This window comes from Mobula birostris, chromosome 27 (genome assembly GCF_030028105.1).
Source record: "Mobula birostris isolate sMobBir1 chromosome 27, sMobBir1.hap1, whole genome shotgun sequence".
Taxonomy (NCBI): domain Eukaryota; kingdom Metazoa; phylum Chordata; class Chondrichthyes; order Myliobatiformes; family Myliobatidae; genus Mobula; species Mobula birostris.
The window spans coordinates 18,263,631-18,286,205 of NC_092396.1; the positions used below are offsets into that span (position 1 = coordinate 18,263,631).

Here is a 22,575-nt window from a genome sequence, read left to right on the forward strand (position 1 = left end):
ACCTATCTAGGACCAGAGGGCACAGCCTCAGAATAGAAGGGTATCCCATTAGAAAACAGAAGAGGAGGAATTCCTTTACTGAAGATCAAAGCTCAAAGGTCGATCAAAAGTCTGAAGTTGAGTCCAAATGGCTGAAGGCCCTGAGTCTCCAAGTCCACTGGGGAATTGGAGGCCCGATATCTGCGAGCCTACGAGTTTACTGGAGGCTGGAGGCCCACAGGCAGCCAGTCCTGGGGTTGGAGGACTGTGTGTGTGTGTGTGTGTGTGTGTGTGTGTGTGTGTGTGTGAGAGAGAGAGAGAGAGAGAGAGAGAGAGAGAGAGAGAGAGAGAGAGGGAGGGAGGAGACTTCCTGTTGTTGTTTACTTGGCTTGTTCTGTTGAATGCTGTGAGGACGCTGTGTTGGTTTGTTCTGTTGAATGCTGTGAGGATGCTGTGTTGGTTTGTTCTGTTGAATGCTGTGAGGACGCTGTGTTGGTTTGTTCTGTTGAATGCTGTGAGGACGCTGTGTTGGTTTGTTCTGTTGAATGCTGTGGGGACGCTGTGTTGGTTTGTTCTGTTGAATGCTGTGGGGACGCTGTGTTGGTTTGTTCTGTTGAATGCTGTGGGGACGCTGTGTTGGTTTGTGGTGTTGAACGCTGTGGGGACGCTGTGTTGTGTCAGTATGTGGTGACACTTGCAGCCTGACCCCAGCTCATCCTTTAGTTGTGTTGTGGTTATTGCATTTCACTGTGTTTTGGTGTTCATGTGATAAATAAACAAATCCGAATCTGCCAGGAGGTGGCAAATCTGTGGAATTCATTGTCACAGACTGTGCGGGAGATTTAAAGCAGAGGTTGATAGGTTCTTGATTAGTCAGGGCATCAAAGGTTACAGGGAAAAGGCAGGAGAATGGGGCTAAGGGGGAAATAAATCAGCCATGATCAAGTGCAGGTCAGACTCAATGGGCTGAATGGCCTAATTCTCCTCCTATGCCTTATGGTCTTATGGTCAAAGAGTGTTGGTGTTTTTCTGTGTGTGACGGAGGGGTTTGGAGATTTGATATTATTGCCACTGTTCTTTTCTGCAAGGGAGGGGGTTGGGGATTTGATGTTATTGTTGCTGTTTTAAGGAGTGGGTGGAGTTTTTGGGGTTTGAGAGTTTTGTTTCTTTATCTTTTTCATGCGGGGGGGTGATTTCTTTCAACAAATCCCATGGTTTTTCTATACTTCATGACTATCTGGAGAAGACGAATATAAGAGTTGTATTGTACATGTGTACTTGGCAATAAAACTGAACTGCTGAGCCTTTGTACAGAGGTAAATTAGTTTATTGAGGGAAAATTATTTTGGATGACTTCAGCGCAGACTAGATGGGCTGAAGGGCCTGTTTCTGTGCTGTATTTCAAGTACTCTATGATTGTGGAGGAATTTGAATTTGCTAAGCTACCAAAGTTTAAAGATGAGCTGCTTTGAATCTACACTGCGTGTGATTGGCCAAAGCTGGAATGATATCATGCTCATCCAGCAAGTAACAGCCTATTGATTGGCTGCAGGAGAACCCTGAGTCATCCTTCGATTGGAACACTGCTTCCCAGCAGGATGATAACACGGAGTGAGTCAGCAGAGAGAGCTGCTTGTCAGAGGGAGTCGGGTCCGTTCGAGGATGCAGCTCAGCGACAGGGAAGCTGGGGGTTACCTCGGCACGGTGATGTCTGGGAGGGTGAGGCAGAGGGTAAAGTTAGAGCTGTGGGACTCTGTGTCTGTGCTGTCGGGACATGCTTCTGTCTTTTGAGTCACAGATTGCACTCTTGTCTCTGGTGGAAGCGATTTGTATTGGTATTGGTTTATTATTGTCATACGGTATAAAGTAAAAATAGCTTGCCTTAAATGCTCTAACACGAGAGATTCTGCAGATGCTGGGACTCTAGAGCAAGGCACAAAATGCTGGAGGACTCGGCGGGTCAGGCAGCATGTGGGGAGGGGAATAAACGGTTGACGCTTCAGGCCGATGAAGGGCCTTGAAACGTCGACTAGTTATTCCTCTCCGTAAATGCTGCTTGGCCTGCTGAGATCCTCCAGCATTCTGCGTGCTGTCTCGCTTCCTGTTTGTACAGATACAATCACTGCCTGGTGCATTGAACTAGAGTGAGGTAAAACGGTGCAGAATAAAGCGTAGAAGCTTCCGGAAGAGTGCAGTGTAGGTGAATAAAGTGTAAGATCATAACGAGGGAGATTGTGAGGCCAGGGGTCCATTCTATCATCCAAGAAGTCAATTCAACAGCGAGAGAGAAGCTAACCTTGAGCCTGGTGTTTGAGTTTTGGGGCGTGGGTCTGTACCTTTGCTCCAGAGGGGTGGAGACCTGGGCCAATGGAAGGACAGTGCTGAGGGAGCAGCGAATAAGTTGCATCCGGGACTCAGTGGGTCAGCCAGCTTCCGTGGAGGGAAATGGACGGTTGATGTCTAAGGTCAAGACATTACATCTGGATGGAAAGGTAGGGGTATAGAGAGGTGAGGGGAAGAAATTGGAGTAGGAACTGGCAGGTAATAGGTGGATCCAGGTGAGGGGGGGGGAGCCATAGGCAGGTGGAGGAGGGAAGAGTGGAAATAGATGACAGAGACTGGGAGGTGTTGGACAGAGCCAACATAGAGCTGTAGTTGATGAAGTCGGAGAGGACAGGAACCCATAAGGGAGTTGAGGAGAGCAGATGGGACCAGAAGGGGGCAATGCCCTACTGGAAGGATTGTGGTCAGGTGGAATTGGTGGAGGAGTGGAAAGAGATGGGGTGCCGAGGACTGGAGTGAGAGTAGGAGGAACTGGGTGGATCAGGAGGAGAGAGAAAATGGACGAAGAAAGAACAGTTTACCAGTATTCATGCCAGAGACACCAAGGAACAGATCAGGAGGCAGATTTTCAAAAGATGCAAAAAGTAACAGGGTTGTTGTCGTGGGTGATTTCAACTTCCCTCATATTACTTGGCACCCCCTTAGTGCAAAAGGTTGAGATGGGACAGAATTTGTTAGGAGTATCCTGGAAGGATTCCTGACAAAATATGTGGACAGACTGACTAGAAGAGAGGCCATGCTGGATGCAGTACTAGGTGATGAGCCTGTTGCTCAGTGGGGCAAACGTTTTGGCGACAGTGATCACAACTCAGTAGTGTTGGTACGGCACGGTAGCTTGGCTGTAGCGCAACGTATTACGGCTCGGGGCACTGGAGTTCGGAGTTCGATTCGGGATCCTCTGTTAGAAAGTTCGAATGTTCTTCCCGTGTGTGTGCATGTGTATTTCCTCCAGGTGCTCTAAAGACATACCGGTTAGTAGGGTAATTGGTCATTGTAAGTCGTTCTGTGATTAGACTAGGGTTAAAATGGTGGAGTGCTGGGTGGCTCGGTGGGCTGATAGGGACTGTTCTTTGCCGTATAAAATATAAAACAACCTTTGCCTTAACCTTGGATGGGGTAGGAGCAGACAGTGTGGAAAAAATATTTAATTGGGGGGGTGGGGAATTATGATGCTATTATGCAGGAACTTGGGAGGAGGATTTGGGATGTACTCAGGGAAACGCACAATGGAAATGAGGAGCTTGCTTAGTCAGCACTTGGATGGTGTTCTGGATGGGTCTGTCCCACTGAGGCAAAGAAAGGATGGTAGGGTGAAGGAACCATGATTGACAAGAGAGGTGGATCATCTAGTTGAGAAGAAGAAGGGAGTAGACTTAAGGTCCAGGAAGCAAGGACCAGACAGGGCTCCTGGGAGTTATAAGGTAGCCAGGGAAGAGCTTAAGAAGGGACTTAAGAAGATTGGAAGGGACCATGGGAACAGGTGGATGACTAGGGTGAGAGTAGGAGCGATCAGGGATAAACGAGGAAGTGGCGTCAGGGGATGTTTGATGAATTCTTTGCTTCAGTGTTCACCAGGGAGAGAGACCTTGATGAATGTGAGGCCAGTGTAGAACAGGCTACTATGCTGCAACGTGTCGACATTAAGAAAGTGGATCTGCTGGAACTTTTGAAAAGCATTAGGACAGATAATCCCCCGGCGCCGGAGGGGATAGATCCCGGATTACAACTGGAAGCAAGCAAAGGGATCGCTGTGCCTTTGACAATGATCTTTGCATCCTCACCGGCCATGAGAGTAGAACCTGAAGATTGCAAATGTTATTCCTTTGTTCAAGAAAGGCAATACCTGGTAACTACAGTCCAGTGAATTTTACATCCGTGCTGGGCAAACTATTGGAGAGGATTCGTAGAGACAGGATTTACGAGTATTTGAAGTAGCGTAGTCTGATTAGAGATAGTCAGCATGGCTTTGTGAGGGACGTGCCTGCCTCAGTGAATACTTTGAGGAAGTGACAAAACAAACTGATGAGGGTAGAGCAGTGGATGTGGTGCATATGGATTTTAGTAAGGTGATAGATAAAGTTCCCCATGGTAGGCTTATTCAGGAAGTCAGGAGGCATGGGATCCATAGCGACCTGGCTACATAGATTCCGAATTGGCTTGCCCACAGAAGGCAGGGGGTGGCAGTAGATGGAACGTATTCTCCTGGACGTTCATGAATAGTGACGTTTCACAGCGATCTGATCCAGCACCCTGCTCGTTGTGATTTCTTACACATGACTTGGATGAGGAAGTGCAAGGGTGGGTTAGTAAATTCGCGTATGATATGAAGATTGGTGTGTTGTGGATGCGCGTAAGGTTGTCACGGGTTACAGCGGGACGTTGGGCTGGCCTGAGAAGTGGCAGACGGAGTACGGTCCAGGAGGTGTGAAGTAGCACACTTCGGAAAGCAGAGCACAGAGTTAATGACAGGATTGTTCGCAGTGTGGCGGAACAGAGGGATCTTGGGATCCACGTCCTCAAAGTTGCTGTGCAAGTTGATAGTGTGTGGTGTGTGAGTCGGGAGATTGACTTTAAGCACCCCGCGGTAATGTTGCAGATCTATAAAACTCTGGTTAGACCACACTTGTTGTACTGTGTTCAGTTGTAGTCACCTCATTACAAGAAGGATGTGAAAGCCCCACAAAGGCTGCAGAGGAGATTTAACAAGATGCTGCCTGTATTAGAGGTCACGGCTTATGAGGCAAGGTTAAATGAAACAGAGCATTTCTCTTTGGAGTGAAGGAAGCTTGGAGGTGACTTGATGGAGGTGCATAAGATGATAAAAGTAACAGACAGAGTGGACTTTTTTTTTTAACCAATGCAGCTTTAGCTAATATGAGAGAGCATAACTTTAAGGTGTTAGGAGGAAAGTTTGGTTGGGGGGTAGGTTTGTTACACAGACAGCGGTACGTTAGTGGAGTGACTGCTGGGGTGGTGGTCAAGGCAGACACATTAGGAACATTTATGAGATAAGGGTCAGATTGATCTTGGATTAGGTTAAAAGACCAACACAACATTGTGGGACAAAGGACCTGCACTGAGCTGTGATGTTCTATGTTCTGTGACTTTTAGATCCAGATGGAATATCAGGTGCTTTTAATTGTTTGAGATTAGTCTCCCCCGGGCAGTGACGGAGGCCGAGGGTGGACATGTCAATGTGGGAAAGGGAAGGGGGGCGGGGGGAGAATTAAAATAGCTCGTGAACCAGGAGCTCCAGACAGCCATGGTGGATGGAGAGCAGGTGCTTGGCAAGGCAGCCGCCTGGTTTTGTGTCTGGTCTCGCCGCTGTAGAGAGGGCTACGTCAGGAACACTGGACGCATTAAATGAACTGGAGGAGGTGCAGGTGAATGGCTACCTCACCCGGAAGGGCTGGTTAGGGTCGTGGGTGGAGATGAGGGACGAGGTATAGGGTTAGGGCTAACACAGGGGAAAGTGCATGGGGAGGGGCGGGCATGGGTGCGAGGGGCAGGCGGACTAGGGAGTCATGGAGAGAATGGTCCCTGTGGAAAGAAGAAAGGGGCAGGTAGGGAGGTTGTGGCTGGTGGTGGTATCACATTTTAGCTGGAAAGTGTTGAGACAGAGCTGCTGTACTGATGGAGTAATGGACTGCACTGCAGGGGTTCTACACTGGGAGATGTTCTACACTGGGTGAGGGGCTGCTCTGGGAGATGTTCTACACTGGGAGATGTTCTACACTGGGCGAGGGGCTGCTCTGGGAGATGTTCTACACTGGGAGAGGGGCTGCTCTGGGAGATGTTCTACACTGGGAGAGGGGCTGCTCTGGGAGATGTTCTACACGGGGTGAGGGGCTGCTCTGGGAGATGTTCTACACTGGGTGAGGGGCTGCTCTGGGAGATGTTTTACACTGGGTGAGGGGCTGCTCTGGGAGATGTTCTACACTGGGTGAGGGGCTGCTCTGGGAGATGTTCTACACTGGGTGAGGGGCTGCTCTGGGAGATGTTCTACACGGGGTGAGGGGCTGCTCTGGGAGATGTTCTACACTGGGTGAGGGGCTGCTCTGGGAGATGTTCTACACTGGGAGAGGGGCTGCTCTGGGAGATGTTCTACACTGGGAGAGGGGCTGCTCTGGGAGATGTTCTACACTGGGAGAGGGGCTGCTCTGGGAGATGTTCTACACTGGGTGAGGGGCTGCTCTGGGAGATGTTCTACACTGGGAGAGGGGCTGCTCTGGGAGATGTTCTACACGGGGTGAGGGGCTGCTCTGGGAGATGTTCTACACGGGGTGAGGGGCTGCTCTGGGAGATGTTCTACACGGGGTGAGGGGCTGCTCTGGGAGATGTTCTACACTGGGAGAGGGGCTGCTCTGGGAGATGTTCTACACTGGGAGAGGGGCTGCTCTGGGAGATGTTCTACACTGGGAGAGGGGCTGCTCTGGGAGATGTTCTACACTGGGAGAGGGGCTGCTCTGGGAGATGTTCTACACGGGGTGAGGGGCTGCTCTGGGAGATGTTCTACACTGGGAGAGGGGCTGCTCTGGGAGATGTTCTACACTGGGAGAGGGGCTGCTCTGGGAGATGTTCTACACTGGGAGATGTTCTACACTGGGTGAGGGGCTGCTCTGGGAGATGTTCTACACTGGGTGAGGGGCTGCTCTGGGAGATGTTCTACACTGGGAGAGGGGCTGCTCTGGGAGATGTTCTACACGGGGTGAGGGGCTGCTCTGGGAGATGTTCTACACGGGGTGAGGGGCTGCTCTGGGAGATGTTCTACACGGGGTGAGGGGCTGCTCTGGGAGATGTTCTACACTGGGAGAGGGGCTGCTCTGGGAGATGTTCTACACTGGGAGAGGGGCTGCTCTGGGAGATGTTCTACACTGGGAGAGGGGCTGCTCTGGGAGATGTTCTACACTGGGAGAGGGGCTGCTCTGGGAGATGTTCTACACGGGGTGAGGGGCTGCTCTGGGAGATGTTCTACACTGGGAGAGGGGCTGCTCTGGGAGATGTTCTACACTGGGAGAGGGGCTGCTCTGGGAGATGTTCTACACTGGGAGATGTTCTACACTGGGTGAGGGGCTGCTCTGGGAGATGTTCTACACTGGGAGATGTTCTACACTGGGCGAGGGGCTGCTCTGGGAGATGTTCTACACTGGGAGAGGGGCTGCTCTGGGAGATGTTCTACACTGGGAGAGGGGCTGCTCTGGGAGATGTTCTACACGGGGTGAGGGGCTGCTCTGGGAGATGTTCTACACTGGGTGAGGGGCTGCTCTGGGAGATGTTCTACACTGGGAGAGGGGCTGCACTGGGAGAGGGACTTCATTGGGAGCTTGCCACACTTTTGGAAGTCTCATCATTTGGTTAGATCATTGTGGACTGCCTGTAAAACACCCATTCACCTGCAGTGTCCACAAGCCTTGATGTGTTTCTGCCCGCGGGTCTGATATCGAAATTATGCCCCCTTCTCTGTGAAGGGGTGATGGTACGGCAGCAGACAGTGGGGGCCTCAGGGTTTGACAAACGGTGCAGTTTGCATCTGCCCCTTTGATATGAAGAGCTTCTCACTTGGACCTCGGCTTGAAGTCCAAAATCAGCACTTTGCCCCAGGAGCTGGGAAAGGGAAGGCTCAGGAGATGAAGGAGTCATTCCTGGACCAGTTCCTAAAGGCAGGTATCCCCCTTAGGTCAGTCTGTAGATGCAGGAGCCACTCCTGAATGAATCTGTACAAGTGGACATCGCCCTGGACCAGTCCCTAAAGGCAGGATTCACTCCTGGCTGAGTCTGTGGACGGGAAGGAATGATACTGGGACTGCACAGGACAGCAAGTGCTGGAGTCCAAGATGCCGCCTCTACACAGCCAGGTTTCTGGAGAGGCCCACCACCCCCTCCTCGAGTTGTCCCAGACCCTGGTCGGCCCTCTGGGGAGGGGAGGCCCTGGTTCGGTTGAACAGGAACGGGTTTGGTTAGGGAAGCGCCAGGTAATTCCTGGAGGCCCGAGCTCCATGTGCCGGTCTCTCCGAGGACGTGGAAGCCTCTGCTCCCCACTGACCCCGGGGATGGACCGGCAGGGACAGGGTGGAACCGAGGAGGGGGAGGGGGGCAGTGTCTCCATGTGTCATTTGGTGACCTCACTGACCCCAGCCACAGACCTGTGAGGACAGGGTGGAGACCCGAGGAGGGGGTGACACAGGCTGTGAGTGTGTCAGATGATGACCTTAAAGTTTGTCTGAGGATCCCTGGGCTTTGGCCGGGCACCTTGACGACAAAAGGTTTCTGATGATGCACAGGCCTGGAGAGGTGAAGGGTGAAAGTGGCAAGGCCAGGAGGCAGGGGGCAAGTGGAGAGGGAAGGAGGAGGGGTAGGAGAGAGGGCATTGGACGGAGCTGGGGGAAGGCAGAGGCCAGGGGTCAGGTGGAGTGGCAGCGGAGGGAGGGGGCAAAGGGCAGGGAGAGGTGGAAGGGGGAGGGGCAGGCAGGGTGAGGGTTAGGGGGCAGGGGTGAAGGAAGAATGGTCAGAGGGCGGGTTCAGAAGAGAGGATAGGGTGAACCAGGGCAGGTGAAGTTAGGGGAAGGGGGCGGGGGGGCAGGAGGAGGGTTACAACACTTCTGGGAGGAACTGAAGAGGTTTAGTAAATGGACTGCGGGTTAAGAGCAGGAGATGGGCCTGAATGGGCCCTGCAGAGCTGACAGGCATTCAGCAACTTCTTTCTAGGCAGCCTGGCCGATATCTCAGCAGGATCCCTCCAGTTTATCCCCTGTGCAGCAACCTCCTCGTGGGGCAGAGTGAGTGATTTACACTAATGCTGTTGAGGGCAGAGCAAGGGCAGTTGGGGAGTTTCCGGGGGGGGGGTGGGAGGGAGCCGTCGTGTGACTTTGAACAGCACCAAATCCTTTACGTCTGTTCAGTGTCTAAGGCCCAGCACCAAGCATAGAATATCTGGCGAGGTCGGCAGAAGGTGAGGCAGGGGTCAGCAGGGATTCACCTGAGACATCTGCTCCAGTTTCCCAACATGCAGTTAGTGGCATCAGGGTCCGTGATCAGTGCTGCCCTGGGTTAAAATGGGGGGGGGGGCTTTGGATACAGGTTCCAGTGTGTCAGTAGATGGGGGACTTTAATAATGATGTCAATATTCCTGGAGGTGCTGACTCCCACTAGGATCAGGCCGCTCCCCTGAAGGTGCTGACCCTCACTGGGGTTCAGCTCCCTGGGCTTGAGACATCTCTTGCAAATTGACCCAAATTTCAAATGCCAGCTTCTTCACTGTGGAATTCCCATTTTGTATGAATTGAAAGGACATTTCCTGTTATGTTTGGATGACTTTCTTCCCTCTCTTGGTCTGAGTTTTTACCCATTAAATGATCTCTCAGTGATCTTTACTAATTCCTGTCCTAGTCGTATCTCCATTTTAAATCCTGATTTTCAAATGATCCCAGTCCTGACGAACGAATGCTTTCAGTCTGAAATGCTGACTGTCCGTTTCTCTTCACAGATGCTGCCTGACTGCTGTGTCCCTCCTGTATTTTGTGGTGTTGCTCCAGATTTCCATCATCTGCAGAATCTTTTGTGTTTCAGGCTTCTTTCTGAATTCTGCTCCAGCAACATCCTCCAACATCCCTGAACTCAGCCATGGCACTATTGATATACTGTTCCAATCCAGCCTCTGACTTCCTCACCTCCTTCAAAACTCCTTAAAACCTACCTGAAACCTTTGCTCACCGTCCTCACCTCGTTTTCTGTTGTTTGGTGTGAAATTCTATTTGGTCATACTGAGAATACTTTACCAAGTTAGAAATAATATATATTTGTATGTAATTATTATATATACATTTTAAATCCAAATTATAATTTTAGATATATATAAATTGGAAAGTAGTTACATTTTGCAGGGGTTTTGCCTCTGGGTTGGACTGGACGGATTCAGTTGATGTTCATGGTGCTGCCACACGATGGCGGTATTGGCCACCTTTTCACATTGTCACTCGGGCAGATCAGGACAATGCTGAGCAGCTCCAGATTTCCCAGCAGCGTTCCTTCGGCATTCGGCACAGATCCCACTCCACCGTGATTTCGAAACACCGAATAGCCTAACAATGAAAAACACTCCTCCAGCAAGCCCCTTGCAATAGCTTCTGGAACCAGTATCGAAACGCCGAGCCAGTCTGATACTTAACACCCGCCCCCCATCCCACAATGCTGGCTCACTGGCACTGAACTCCCCACCCACCTCGATACCCCAGCACTGCCGACTCTCTCCAAATCTGGCTGTTTGAAAATAACCCTTTACAACACCGAAATCCACATAACAACACTCCCATTGACCCCTTAACATTGAACCTCACTCTCCAGCACGGCATCCGGCTCCCGGCACTGGCACCCCCTCAAACTCCTCTCAATATTCAACAATAAACCCCTTTCCCACCTCATGGACACTCCAAGTCCGGACCAAACTACAGACAGTGACCCCAATCCTCGACACCGAATTCCCCCCATCAGGACACCCATGACAGCGCCTCCTCCCACCTTTCCAGTAACAGGGTCGCGGGTGCCGTGAAGGGAAGTAACCCTCACTGTTCCAGCACGAGCACGATCACGATCACGGGCACACGAGGTACTGCAGATGCTGGAAATCTTGAAAAAAGACAGACACACACACACACACACACAGCAGCTGGGGAAACTCGGCAAGTCAGGCAGCATCTATGGAGGGACGTTCCGTGCCGACACCCTTCACCAGGACCTGGTGAGACCCCTTCCTCGTGCAGAGAATCAGCTCAGATTGTGTGTTCTTCTCCACAGACGCTGCCCGATCCGCTGAGTCCCCCCCCCCCCCACCGCAGTATTTCGTGTGTGAAATTCCACAACCTCAGCCTGCTTGTGGACTGGCTGTGGGTCCTGTGAGGGCGATACGGGACAGGAGAATAGGAGGGGGTTCACAGTAGCCGGTGAGGGGGAGGGGAAGAAACTGGGAAGAACGGGATGCGAATCATCGCCCGTAGTACGGAGCTCTGTGTGCGCAGGTCCTGCAAGTTCAGCGAGGGACGTGACTGTGAGATTGCTACTAAAGTGAGACTGCCTGATTAAAGTGGAACATCTGCATTTTAAATGCTCTGTTGACTTCTTGCCATGAAGGCTGATTTGCATGCAGCTACTTAGACAGGGTACAAGTCAAACACTTGCTCGCGGATTATGAACAACATTTTGTACTTTCTCAAAAGATGTTGTTCGCCTTTAATTACCGTACTTAACAATGTATCAGTTGCTGTACAAACACTCCTCACCTTTCCTCTGGCACCACACCCCGTTTCCATGGTGATTTCCACTCCTCTCCGCATTCCGCGCGTTTCTCCTCCGCCCTGGGTTGCTCTCGGGGTCCAGGGGTTCGAACACAGTGATCCCCCACGCGAGAGATTCTGTTGGTACTCAAAATCTCGAGCAACCCACGCAAGATACTGGCGGAACTCAGCTGGTCAGGCAGCATCCGTGGAAGAGGATTTCGGACCCTCCTCCCTCTCTGCCTCTTGTAATCGCCTTCCCTTTCTGTTAGTTTCACGGTCACGCGAGGCGTGCTGTTCCAGGACACGTGAACCGCTTTCCGACTTCGGGAAAGGTGACTTGTGCTTTTCCTGTGCTCGATGGAGCGTCGCTCGCCTTTCTGCACAAACACGAGGAAGTCTGCAGTCGCTGGAAATCCAAAGCATCGCACACAAGAGTTGTGGAGGAACTCAGCAGGCCAGGCAGCATCGATGGAAAAGAGTACAGGCGTCGGTTCGGGCCGAGACCCCTCGGCAGGTCCAGCACCTTTTGTGTGTGTTCCCGCATGTGTCTGCTCCGTTCCTGCCTCCGTGCAGACGGAACAGAGGTAATGGTCCCTTGGTTCTGACCCCTCACCTACCAACCTCCACACCCGCCTCATCGCCCTTCGGTATCATAGTTTATAGAACAGTACAGGCCATTCGGCCCACAATGTTGTGCCAGCCCTTTAACCTATTCCAAGATCAATCTAACTCCTCCATCCCTTATAGCCCTCCACTTTTCTTTTAACCATATGACTATCTAAGAGTCTCTTAAATTTTGCTAATATATCTGCCTCTACGCAGCGTGTTCCACACTCTCTGTGTAAAAAAAAAACTACCTCTGACATTTCCATTTTCCTCCAATCATCTTAAAATTGTGCCCTTGAATTAGCCATTTCTGCCCTGGGGGAAAGTCTCTGGCTGTCCAAGATGCCTCTTATCATCTTGTACACCTCTATCATGTCACCCCTCATCCTCCTCCCACAGGGAAACGCCCTAGCCCACTCAACCTATCCTGACAAGACGTGCTTTCCAATCCAGGCAGCATCCTGGTAAACCTCCTCTGCACGCTTCCTGAAACTTCTACATCTTCCCAATAAGGAGGTAACCAGAACTGAGCTCAAGTGTACTCTGACCAGGGTTTTGCAGATCTGCACCACTGCCCAGTGGTTCTTGAATTCAGTCCTCGATATTGGAGGCCACCTTCAACTTGTGCTGCCATTTGCAAAGGAAGCCCATCACCAACCACAGTCTTCTTTCAACCCCTTTCTCATCCCTCATTCCCTGCTTGCCCAACCCTCCCCCTCCCCTTCCCCTGTAACCGCATGGGGTGCAAAACCTGCCCCTCCTCCCTCAACTCCACCAGGATTCTAAACGGCCCTCCACGGTGAGGCAGGGTTCATCTGTATCTTTCCTATCTTGTCTGTTGCACTGAACACAAGGATTGCAGGCAGCCTTGGGAGTATGACATCTAAATCTATTGCAGGCCTGTTGTTTCTGGTGTGTGTGAGCAGAAGGGGAGGGGAGGGGTGGGGTGGGGGGGTATAAAGTAAAGAGAAGGAGTCGCCTCACTATAGGAAGGATGTGGAAGCATTGGAAAGGGTACAGAGGAGATTTACCAGGATGCTGCCTGGCTTAGAGAGTATGCATTATGATCAGAGATTAAGGGAGCTAGGGCTTTACTCTTTGGAGAGGAGGAGGATGAGGGGAGACATGATAGAGGTGTACAAGATAATAAGAGGAATAGACAGAGTGGATAGCCAGTGCCTCTTCCCCAGGGCACCACTGCTCAATACAAGAGGACATGGCTTTAAGGTCAGGGGTGGGAAGTTCAAGGGGGATATTAGAGGAAGGTTTTTTACTCAGAGAGTGGTTGGTGGGTGGAATGCACTGCCTGAGTCAATGGTGGAGGCAGATACACTAGTGAAGTTTAAGAGACAACTAGACAGGTATATGGAGGAATTTAAGGTGGGGCAATATGGGAGGCAGGGTTTGAGGGTCGGCACAACATTGTGGGCCGAAGGGCCTGTACTGTGCTGCACTATTCTATGTTCTATGTTCTGTGTTCCAGGAAATATCAAGGTACAACTGTCTGTCTGAAGGCTGGGGATAGTTCTTCCAGACTTGGCCACCTTCATTGCAGGTATTGGAATTGGTTTATTGTTGTGACATTGTACCAAGATACAGAGAAAAGTTTGTCTTTTGTACAGATCAAATCATCGCTCAGTGCTTTGATCTGGAGTAAGGGAAAACAAAAACAGTGCAGAATGCAGCGGAAAAGTCACTGAAAGAGAGCAGTGCATGGCAGGTAAACGATGAAGTGCGAGATGAGAATGAGGTAGATTGTGAGGTCAGAGAGTCCATCATATCGTACGAGAGTTGACAACAGTTGGGTAGAGCTGCCCTTGGGCCTGGTGAGAGGCTGGTATGAGAGTGGATATGAGTTGCACCATGTCTAGGAAGCAGAGAAACAGACCATCTGATGATGAGGGGGGAAAGCTCGTTCTGTGGTTTAACATTTTACACCCAGAACCCCTCGTCAGAACCGACAAAGGACTTCAAACCTGAAACAGCTCCATTTCTCTGTCCACAGGACCCGACAACTGTCTTAATTTCGGATGCCCAGCTTCCCTGGTGATTCGGTTCACATTTACCCAGGTGCTGGCCTGTGCTGTAACAGCTGGGCAAGAGGCACCCACCTTGCGCCAACAGAGTGTGAGTGGGATCACTTTGCCCCATCCACTGTGAGTGGGATCACTTTGCCCCATCAGAGTGTGAGTGGGATCACTTTGCCCTGTCCACTGTGAGTGGAATCACTTTTCCCCATCCGCTGTGAGTGGGATCACTTTGCCCTGTCCACTGTGAGTGGGATCACTTTGCCCCATCAGAGTGTGACTGGGATCACTTTGCCCCATCAGAGTGTGAGTGGGATCACTTTGCCCTGTCCACTGTGAGTGGGATCACTTTGCCCCATCAGAGTGTGAGTGGAATCACTTTGCCTTGTCCACTGTGAGTGAAATCTCTTTGCCCCGTTCACTGTGAGTGGAATCATTTTGCCCCATCAGAGTGTGAGTGAAATCCCTTTGCCCCGTTCACTGTGAGTGGAATCACTTTGCCCCGTCCACTCTTAAGGAGACCAAGCTACTGATCTCTCCTCAACCACGCGGTGACTTTGGTGAAGGGATGGATGAGGTTATGTGAGGGGATGTGCGGACTTCTCACTTGAAGGATGTCCAAAGCAACACACACAAAATGCTGGAGGAACTCAGCAGGCCAGGCAGCGTCCATGGAAAAGAGTACACAGTCGACCTTTGGGGCCGAGACCCTTCATCAGGACTGGAAGGAAGGGAAGTCGGAGTAAGAAGTGGAGGGTGGGGGAGGGGAGGGAGAAGTACAAGGTGGCAGGCGATAGGTGAAACTGGGAGGGCAGGAGGGGATGAAATAAAGAGCTGGGAAGTCAATAGGTGAAAGAGATAAAGGGCTGGAGAAGGGAGAATCTGATAGCAGAGGACAGAAGATCATGGAAAAGAGCGATGAGCACCAGAAGGAGGTGATAGGCAGGTAGGGAGAGAGGGAAACGGGAAGGTGAAGGGGAATTACTGGAAGTTTGAGGAATCGATGTTCATGCCATCAGGTTGGAGGCTACCCTTATGGAATATAAGGTGTTGCTCCTCCAACCTGAGTGTGGCCTCATCACGACAATAGAGGAGGCCATGGATAAACATGTTGGATCGTGAAGGGGAAGCAGAATTGAAATGGGATGAGATCCAGCTTTTTCTGGCGGATGGAGCAAAGGTGCTCGGCGAAGCGGTCTCCCAATCGAAGTCACATCTCACCGATAGACAGGAGGCCACGCCGAGAGCACCGGATACAGTAGATGATCCCAACCGACTTACAGGTGAAGTGTCGCCTCACCTGGAAGGGACTGTTTCAGGCCCTGAATGGTAGTGAGGGAGGAGTGTAGGGACAGGTGTGGCTGTATTTGCATGTTGAAAGCTGAGAACTTTATTGCGTAAGTTGCACTTTGAAACAACTCCTTTATGCTTTTTTTAAAAAAAATTTCTACCTTGTTCTCCAAAGAGTGCATTGAGCAACTGGAGACACTTCCTTGCTCTGACAGGATGGTGTCCCTCCCATGCATTGACCAGGCAGTGATTCAGACTCAGATTTATTGATACCTCAAAACATGTAGTTTGTGTTAACGGCCAACACAGCCTAAGGATGTGCTGGGGGCAGCCCGCAAGTGTCTCCACGCATTTCAGTGCCAACATCGTCCCACTGTTTCGTAGAGAATGTGTTTGAGAGAGAAGAGTTGAAAGTGAGAGGAGAGATAGAACATGTTAGAAGGTAAGAAAGAGGAAAGATTGAAGGGAATGGGCTGGAGAAGAAGGGATCCATGATGGAGAGACGGGGAGCCAAAGAAAGAGAGACAAAGGGTGATGGAGAATATTAAACAGAAAGAGAGCAGAGAATGAGCAAGGAAGGTAGATTAGGGAGTAAGAAAGTGAGAGAGAGAGAGAGTGCTGGAGGGAGAGGGGAGAGAATGGATTTAAGATGTGTGTGAGCAGTAGGGTCTTAACGTCCAATACAGTGCACAGCACCTTGTGCAGACCGATACCCACGAGGTGTGAGGAGTTAAATCACGATGTGCCCTTTATTCTACAGCTCTTCACAGACTGCATCTGAAACGGAACACAAAGTTGTGGCTCAGAGAGAAGTTAGTTACCCGAGACAAACTAAACAGGGTGACTTTCTCAAAGCCACAATTACGATTCACAGCCATTGTTACATACTCTGTATTGCGTCCCCTCCTCTTTCTTCAAAGAAAGGACATAAATAAAGTTTCTACACATCCGGTGACCTTCCTTTGCTGAGCAGGCTGACCTTTCTTCTGGAAGCTGGGCGTAAATGAGAAATTCACTTCAAAAACTTCCCCAGCTGCAGCTCGTGTTTCTGATCTCTGAGGTGCTGTAGTTACGGGTCTCAACAACCCAGGTGTACAGACGCTGCTGGACCAGGCGTCCATCGTCACCTGAAAGATTTTGGTGATAGTTTATTCCTTGTGGTGACTGTATCTGTGAGTGCAGCCCCTTATCGCGGTGAATTATCAAGTTGCGTTGTACAAGGCCCAAGATGCAGACTGTGCAATGAATTAGCTGTTCGGCCGGGTGCTGGTGTGAGACAGAGATCATTTAATTATTTTTCTCCTCTTTCCCAATTCTCCCTCCTCAAAAATAAGCATAGGTGAATTCTTTCAGTGTGAGGGATCAGTTCAGAGCAAACTCTTGGCAGCAGTAAAAATGTGATCGAATTCCAGCCTTGCTTCATTTAGACACACACACACACTCACTCACACACAAACACACTCACACTTGCACGCATACACACAGCTATACATGTGCACGCACACATGCTTACAGATATACTTATACACAGGTAAACACGTATACATGCAAACACATACGTGTATACATATGTATGTATACACAAGCATATAAATATACGCGCACATACAAGAGCAATAGAGGCACAGTTTGTCATAACAGACACGGCCCAAGATGCAGACTGTGCAATGAGTCAGCTGTAGCAGGGTGCAAGATGCAGACAGGGACAGCACACACTGAACAGCACAACCAAGATGCAGGAATTGTGTACAGGAACATCTGCACAGAGTATGGATCGGACACTCCCAAGCCCGAATGGGAAACACCCAGGAAGGTAGTGGAGAGTGACAGAGCTGAGATCCTGTGGGACTTCTAAGTACAGTCTGATGAGCAGATACTGGCCAAGCAACCAAGACATAATAATACTGGAAAAGGAACAGAAGAAAGCAATAGTAACAGATGTGGCAATTCCGAATGACAGGAACATCAGGAAGAAAGAATATGAGAAGCTGGAGAAATACCAGGGCTTGAAAGAGCAGATAGAAAGGATGTGGAAGTTAAAGCCAGAGTCATCCCGGTGGTGACAGGAACATTTGAGTCTGTGACACCTGGACTGAGAGAGTGGCTCCAACAGATCCTGGAAACAGCATCAGAGATCTTTTTTGTTTGACAGCTTCAGAGATCTTGGTCCAGAAGAGCGTACTAGCAGGAACAGTGTCCTCTGGTAGAGGACCCAAGATTGAGAGGAAAATACAGGTACATACACACCACCCTTACCACACCACACTGTGGTCACTTTGTTACATACACCTGTACACCTGCTCATTAATGCAAATATTTAATCAGTCAATCGTGTGGTAGCAACTTAGTGCATAAAAGTATGCAGACATGATCAGGAAGTTTATTTGTTGTTCAGACCAAACATCAGAATGAGGAAGAAATGTGATCCAAGTGACTTCAACAATGGAGTGATTGTCGGTGCCAGACAAGGTGGTTTGAGTATCTCAGAAACTGCTGATCTCCTGGGTTTTTCATGCACAACAGTCTCTAGAGTTTACAGAGAATGGTGCAAAAAAAATCCAGTGAGGGGCAGTTCTGTGGACAAAAATACCTTATTAACGAGAGAGGTCAGAGGAGAATAGTCAGACTGGTTCAAAATGACAGTAAGGCGACAGCAACTCAAATAACCACACGTTAGCACAGTGGTGTGCAGAAGAGCATCTCTGAATGCACAACCTGTCAAACCTCAAAGTGGATGGGCTACAGCAGCTGGCCACACCAGGTTCTCCTCCTGCATTTACTGGCCATTGAGTGTATACATGTACAAACACACCTATATACATACGCACACACGCGCCTTCACCTCCTCCCTGATGGTAGTAATGAGAAGAGGGCATGTCCTGGATGGCGAGGGCCCTCATGATGGATGTTGCCCTTTTGAGGATGCCCCCTGATGGTGGGGGGAGGGGGATAGGCGAGTGGTCCCGGGTTCGAAACTGGCTGGCTCCTCACGCGCTTTCCATCCGTGCTGGGTTGTGCCTTGAACTAACGACTCGGCCTCATAAAAAAACAGACATCTCGCTAAAAGAGCAGCAAGCTTGCCATCCGATACGCCACAAGCAGTGGAGAGGAGCAACAATCTGTGCCCAGGATACCTAATGAATGCAGGGTCCATGTTGTACATTTCCATCTCCCTTTAAACACACAGGATTCACCAGACTATCTTAATATATCTTGTGAATCCTAATTATACCTTGGCTCAGTTCCAAGAGCTTCATCACACATTGTTCTAATGTATTCAACCAAGTATATTTCTCCAATCTAACCTCAGCCCGTGGAGCTGGTTCGTTCACAGATTAGTGACTCTGATCTTCGGCCCACTATTGGCAACACACATTGTACTCTGGGTGTTAATTCTCTTGTGGCAAGCGTCATCTTCCTAAACTGCTGGTAACCCTCTCCCTTCACGAGATGATTGTGTGAATAATTACGCTGATTACTAATCTATAACTTTGAAATGTTTGCCACCATCAGTGTTCCGCGTAGTATTTAAAATATGCTCCCACACTGCTCAAACTCTTCAAAGTTCTGTAAATCTTCCTGTTGCGGTCTCCCAATTTAATTGTTTGCCATTCATTGTTTGTCTGCCGTTTGTTTGCTGTACTCTGTTTAACCCCACACATTGAGGATCTCTGTCCTGACTTTCTATGAGCAAACTGCCTTCCAGCTCTGGGCTTCACTGATATACTATTAACTTGGGCGGGATGTGTGCATCAGTTTGGTCCAGTGTTAACTTGTTTGGCAGCGTGCGATCCAAAATGTGTCAAAAACAACGCTCTGACACGTACTTCAAACTGATAATGTTACAGACGTTGATCATCTCCCCTGACTGTTTACGGGTGCTGATAACTCTGCGCTGGCTCCAACAATTTCCAGTAAGATGGCGGTGCGTTCGGATGCAGCAGCCTCTCTGGGGCCAACCAAAGTTGTTTTTGTCTTTTTTTTTAAACATCTTCTTTACAATTTCAGGACATTAAGAACTTCAGGTACTGAAGGCCTAACCCATCAGTGTGCTGCTCATTGGCGGAGGAGCTGGACTTGGCATGGACTCTGTTACTGCCTGCAACAGAAAGGCATTGGAGTCAGCTCACGAAGGCAGTGTGCTGTCTAACAGCTAGTGTTTGTCTTGGGTGTTTCTCTTGTGGACACAGGACCCGACTGGACATTGGTAATGTAAAATGCTGCAAGTTTGTTTCCCTTGTTTATTAGTGAGACGGATGGTGGGGAAGCTGTGTGGCCTCGGATGTAGGAAGGACTCGGCCTCAAGCTACGGGCTTGCCTGTTGGAACAATGCAGACGGGGAAACAGCATGCTGGGTTAGGGTCTGGCCCCTCCTGTTGGTCCTGCCTTCCAGTGTTCGCCCTGTGGAAGGCAAGCTGGATTGCATGTGTACGTGCATACATTTGTCTGCGAACTGCTGAGACGTACTGATAACACCCAGGCACCATCAATTTACAGGACATATCACTCAGGGACTTCGGCTACGTATATCCTTTCTGTGACTGCATGTTCACTGCTATCTTATATGTGCTTTGTGCTGTGAATGACTGTTGGTACTATGTTTTGTACCTTGGCCCTGGAGGAACACTGTTTCATTTGACTATTTATGTATGGTTGAATGACAATTAAACTCGAACTTGAAATGACGCTGAGATTAAATGGTTTTGGAGATGTTTTTCTCCCTGCATTAAATGGGACATAGATCATCCACACATCTATGCCTATTCCTACTCAGTGACTGCCTTTTCGATTCCTTCATGGTCTCATCTCATACACTTAAACCCTTGTCTTGTATTTTGGCCTTAAAAAAATATCCCAAAATTTTGATGCAGGAATGGGGCTGCTCCGTCACTTTGTCTTATGGTAAAATTCCAATAACCCAGCTTCCGATTGCTGGGAAATCCTGATGAGAAAGTTTCCAGTGTTATTTTTAATTTCCAAAATTTGTCTTCTTTTGCACATTGGTAGGTCATCGGGCTTTGTTAATGCCTAGTTTTTCATAAGTTCTAATGCATTTCTTTATTTTTCTGTAAATGCCCATAAGAAAGTAAATCTCCATGTCGTATGTGTTTATGTACACATACTTTGATTTGATTTTGATTCACCACCTGACTAAGTCATTAGTCTTGATTGTGAGCCGGGGTCGACAAGGAGCAGCTGAGATGTGTGGTCCAGAGTACAGGTGGGGCAGGGGTCTGGAGGATGGGCCAGGTGTGTGGTTGGAGCCTGAGACAGTGTCTGGGACAGTAGGTGTCAGAAACGTCTGTAGGTTGTAACCAAGGCCAGAATCTATGTTGTATATTTCCAACTCCCTTTAAAGGCATGGCATTCACTGGAAAAGTTATCATGCAAAGCACACCTGTACACCCACTCCTTAATGCAGCTGTTTAATCAGTCAATCATGTAGCAGCAACTCAACGCATAAGAGCATGCAGTTATGGTCAAGAGGTTCAGTTGTTGTTTAGCCCAAACATCAGAGCGGGGAAGAAATGTGATCTCGGTGACTTTGACTGTGGAATGATTGTTGGTGCCAGATGGAGTGGTTTAAGTATTTCAGAACTGCTGATCTTCTGAGATTTTTCACACACTACAGTCTCTAGAGTTTACAGAGAATGGTGCAAAAACAAAGAAAAACATCCAGTGCGTGGTGGTTCTGTGAGTGAAAACACCTTGTTAATGAAAGAGGTCAGAGGAGAATGGCCAGACCGGTTGAAGCTGACAGTGACTCAAATAACCACTCTTTACAACTGTGGTGTGCAGAAGAGCATCTCTGAATGCACAATATGTCGAAGCTTGAAGTGGGTGGACTACAGAGTGGAAGACCATGAATGCAAGATATTGCAGAGAGCTGTGAGTGCAGACCAACCCATTGTGAAAACCAGCCTCCCGTCGTTGGTCCTGCCTGCATTTCCCGCGGCCTCTGGAAAGCACTCAATGATCACACCTCAGTCATTCTTTCTTCTCCTCGCTTCCCTCGGGCAGAAGATAACAAAGGCTTGAGTATATGTACTACCAGGATCAAGGATAACTTCTGCCTTACTGCTGTAAGGTTGTTGAATAAACCACCTTTACTAGTAAAGGTCTGTTGATTTCCCAGTCCCTATTCATGGCCTTTGCACAGTATTTGTCCATCTGCACTACATTTTCTCTGTATATGTTCTGCATTACATATTGCCCTCCTTTTCCATCACTTCAATGTACGTACACTCAGTGGCCACTTTGTTAGGTACACCTGCTCTTTTATACAAATATCCAATCAGCCAATCACATGGCAGCAACTCAATGCATAAAAGCATGCAGACATGGTCAAGTGGTTCAGTTGTTGCTCAGACCAAACATCAGAAAGGGGGAAGAAAGATGAATTAATTGACTTTGGCTGTGGAATGGTGCCAGATGGGGTGGTTTGACTATCTCAGAAAACTGCTGTTCTCCTGGGATTCTCATGCCCAACAGTCTCTAGAGTTTGCAAAGAAAGGTGTGAAAGAAAAAAAAATTCAGTGAGCAGCTGTTCTGTGGGTGGAAACGCATTGTTAATGAAAGGGGTTAGAGGAGACTAGTTCACCCTGACAGGAAGGCGACAGTAACTCAAGTAACTACGCATTCCCTGATTGAAGGTCTTGAGTCCTATAAGATCTGTATATGTGCCCTGAATCCCACAAACCCTACAGATCCCCCCCCCCCACCTCACTCCAGCCTAGTTTGTGGAGAAATCATTTACGAAGTGTTCCTTATCTGGGCCCTTGTTGACAGCACAATCTCTGTATTAGGTGGGCCTCTGGGTTAACAGTCGAATTACTGGTAGCCCAAAGATGTGTGGAGAATCCCGGGCCAATCGCTATGGCTTTGAATAATGCTTTTTAGACCAATTTCCAGCCCTGTCTTTACGTTTCTGCCTCTGTGTGTGTGTGTGTGTTTGCCTCTTTGTTTGTGCCTTTCAGTCTTTCTATATTTTGCTTTTCTCTGTGCATCTATTTCATTCACTTTCTTTCCTTCTGGCTGCATCTGTATCTCTCTGACTGCTC

General features: G+C 49.3%; 1 long non-coding RNA gene across 1 annotated transcript; it reads left to right on the forward strand.

Moving 5' to 3' along the window:
• The first annotated feature begins 8,948 nt into the window (after window positions 1–8,948).
• LOC140188584 (uncharacterized) lies at window positions 8,949–20,185 on the forward strand. The gene is made up of 4 exons (XR_011883332.1): window positions 8,949–9,098; window positions 11,861–12,175; window positions 13,681–13,752; window positions 19,523–20,185. It is a non-coding gene; the product is annotated as an uncharacterized lncRNA (long non-coding RNA).
• The last annotated feature ends 2,390 nt before the right edge of the window (window positions 20,186–22,575 follow it).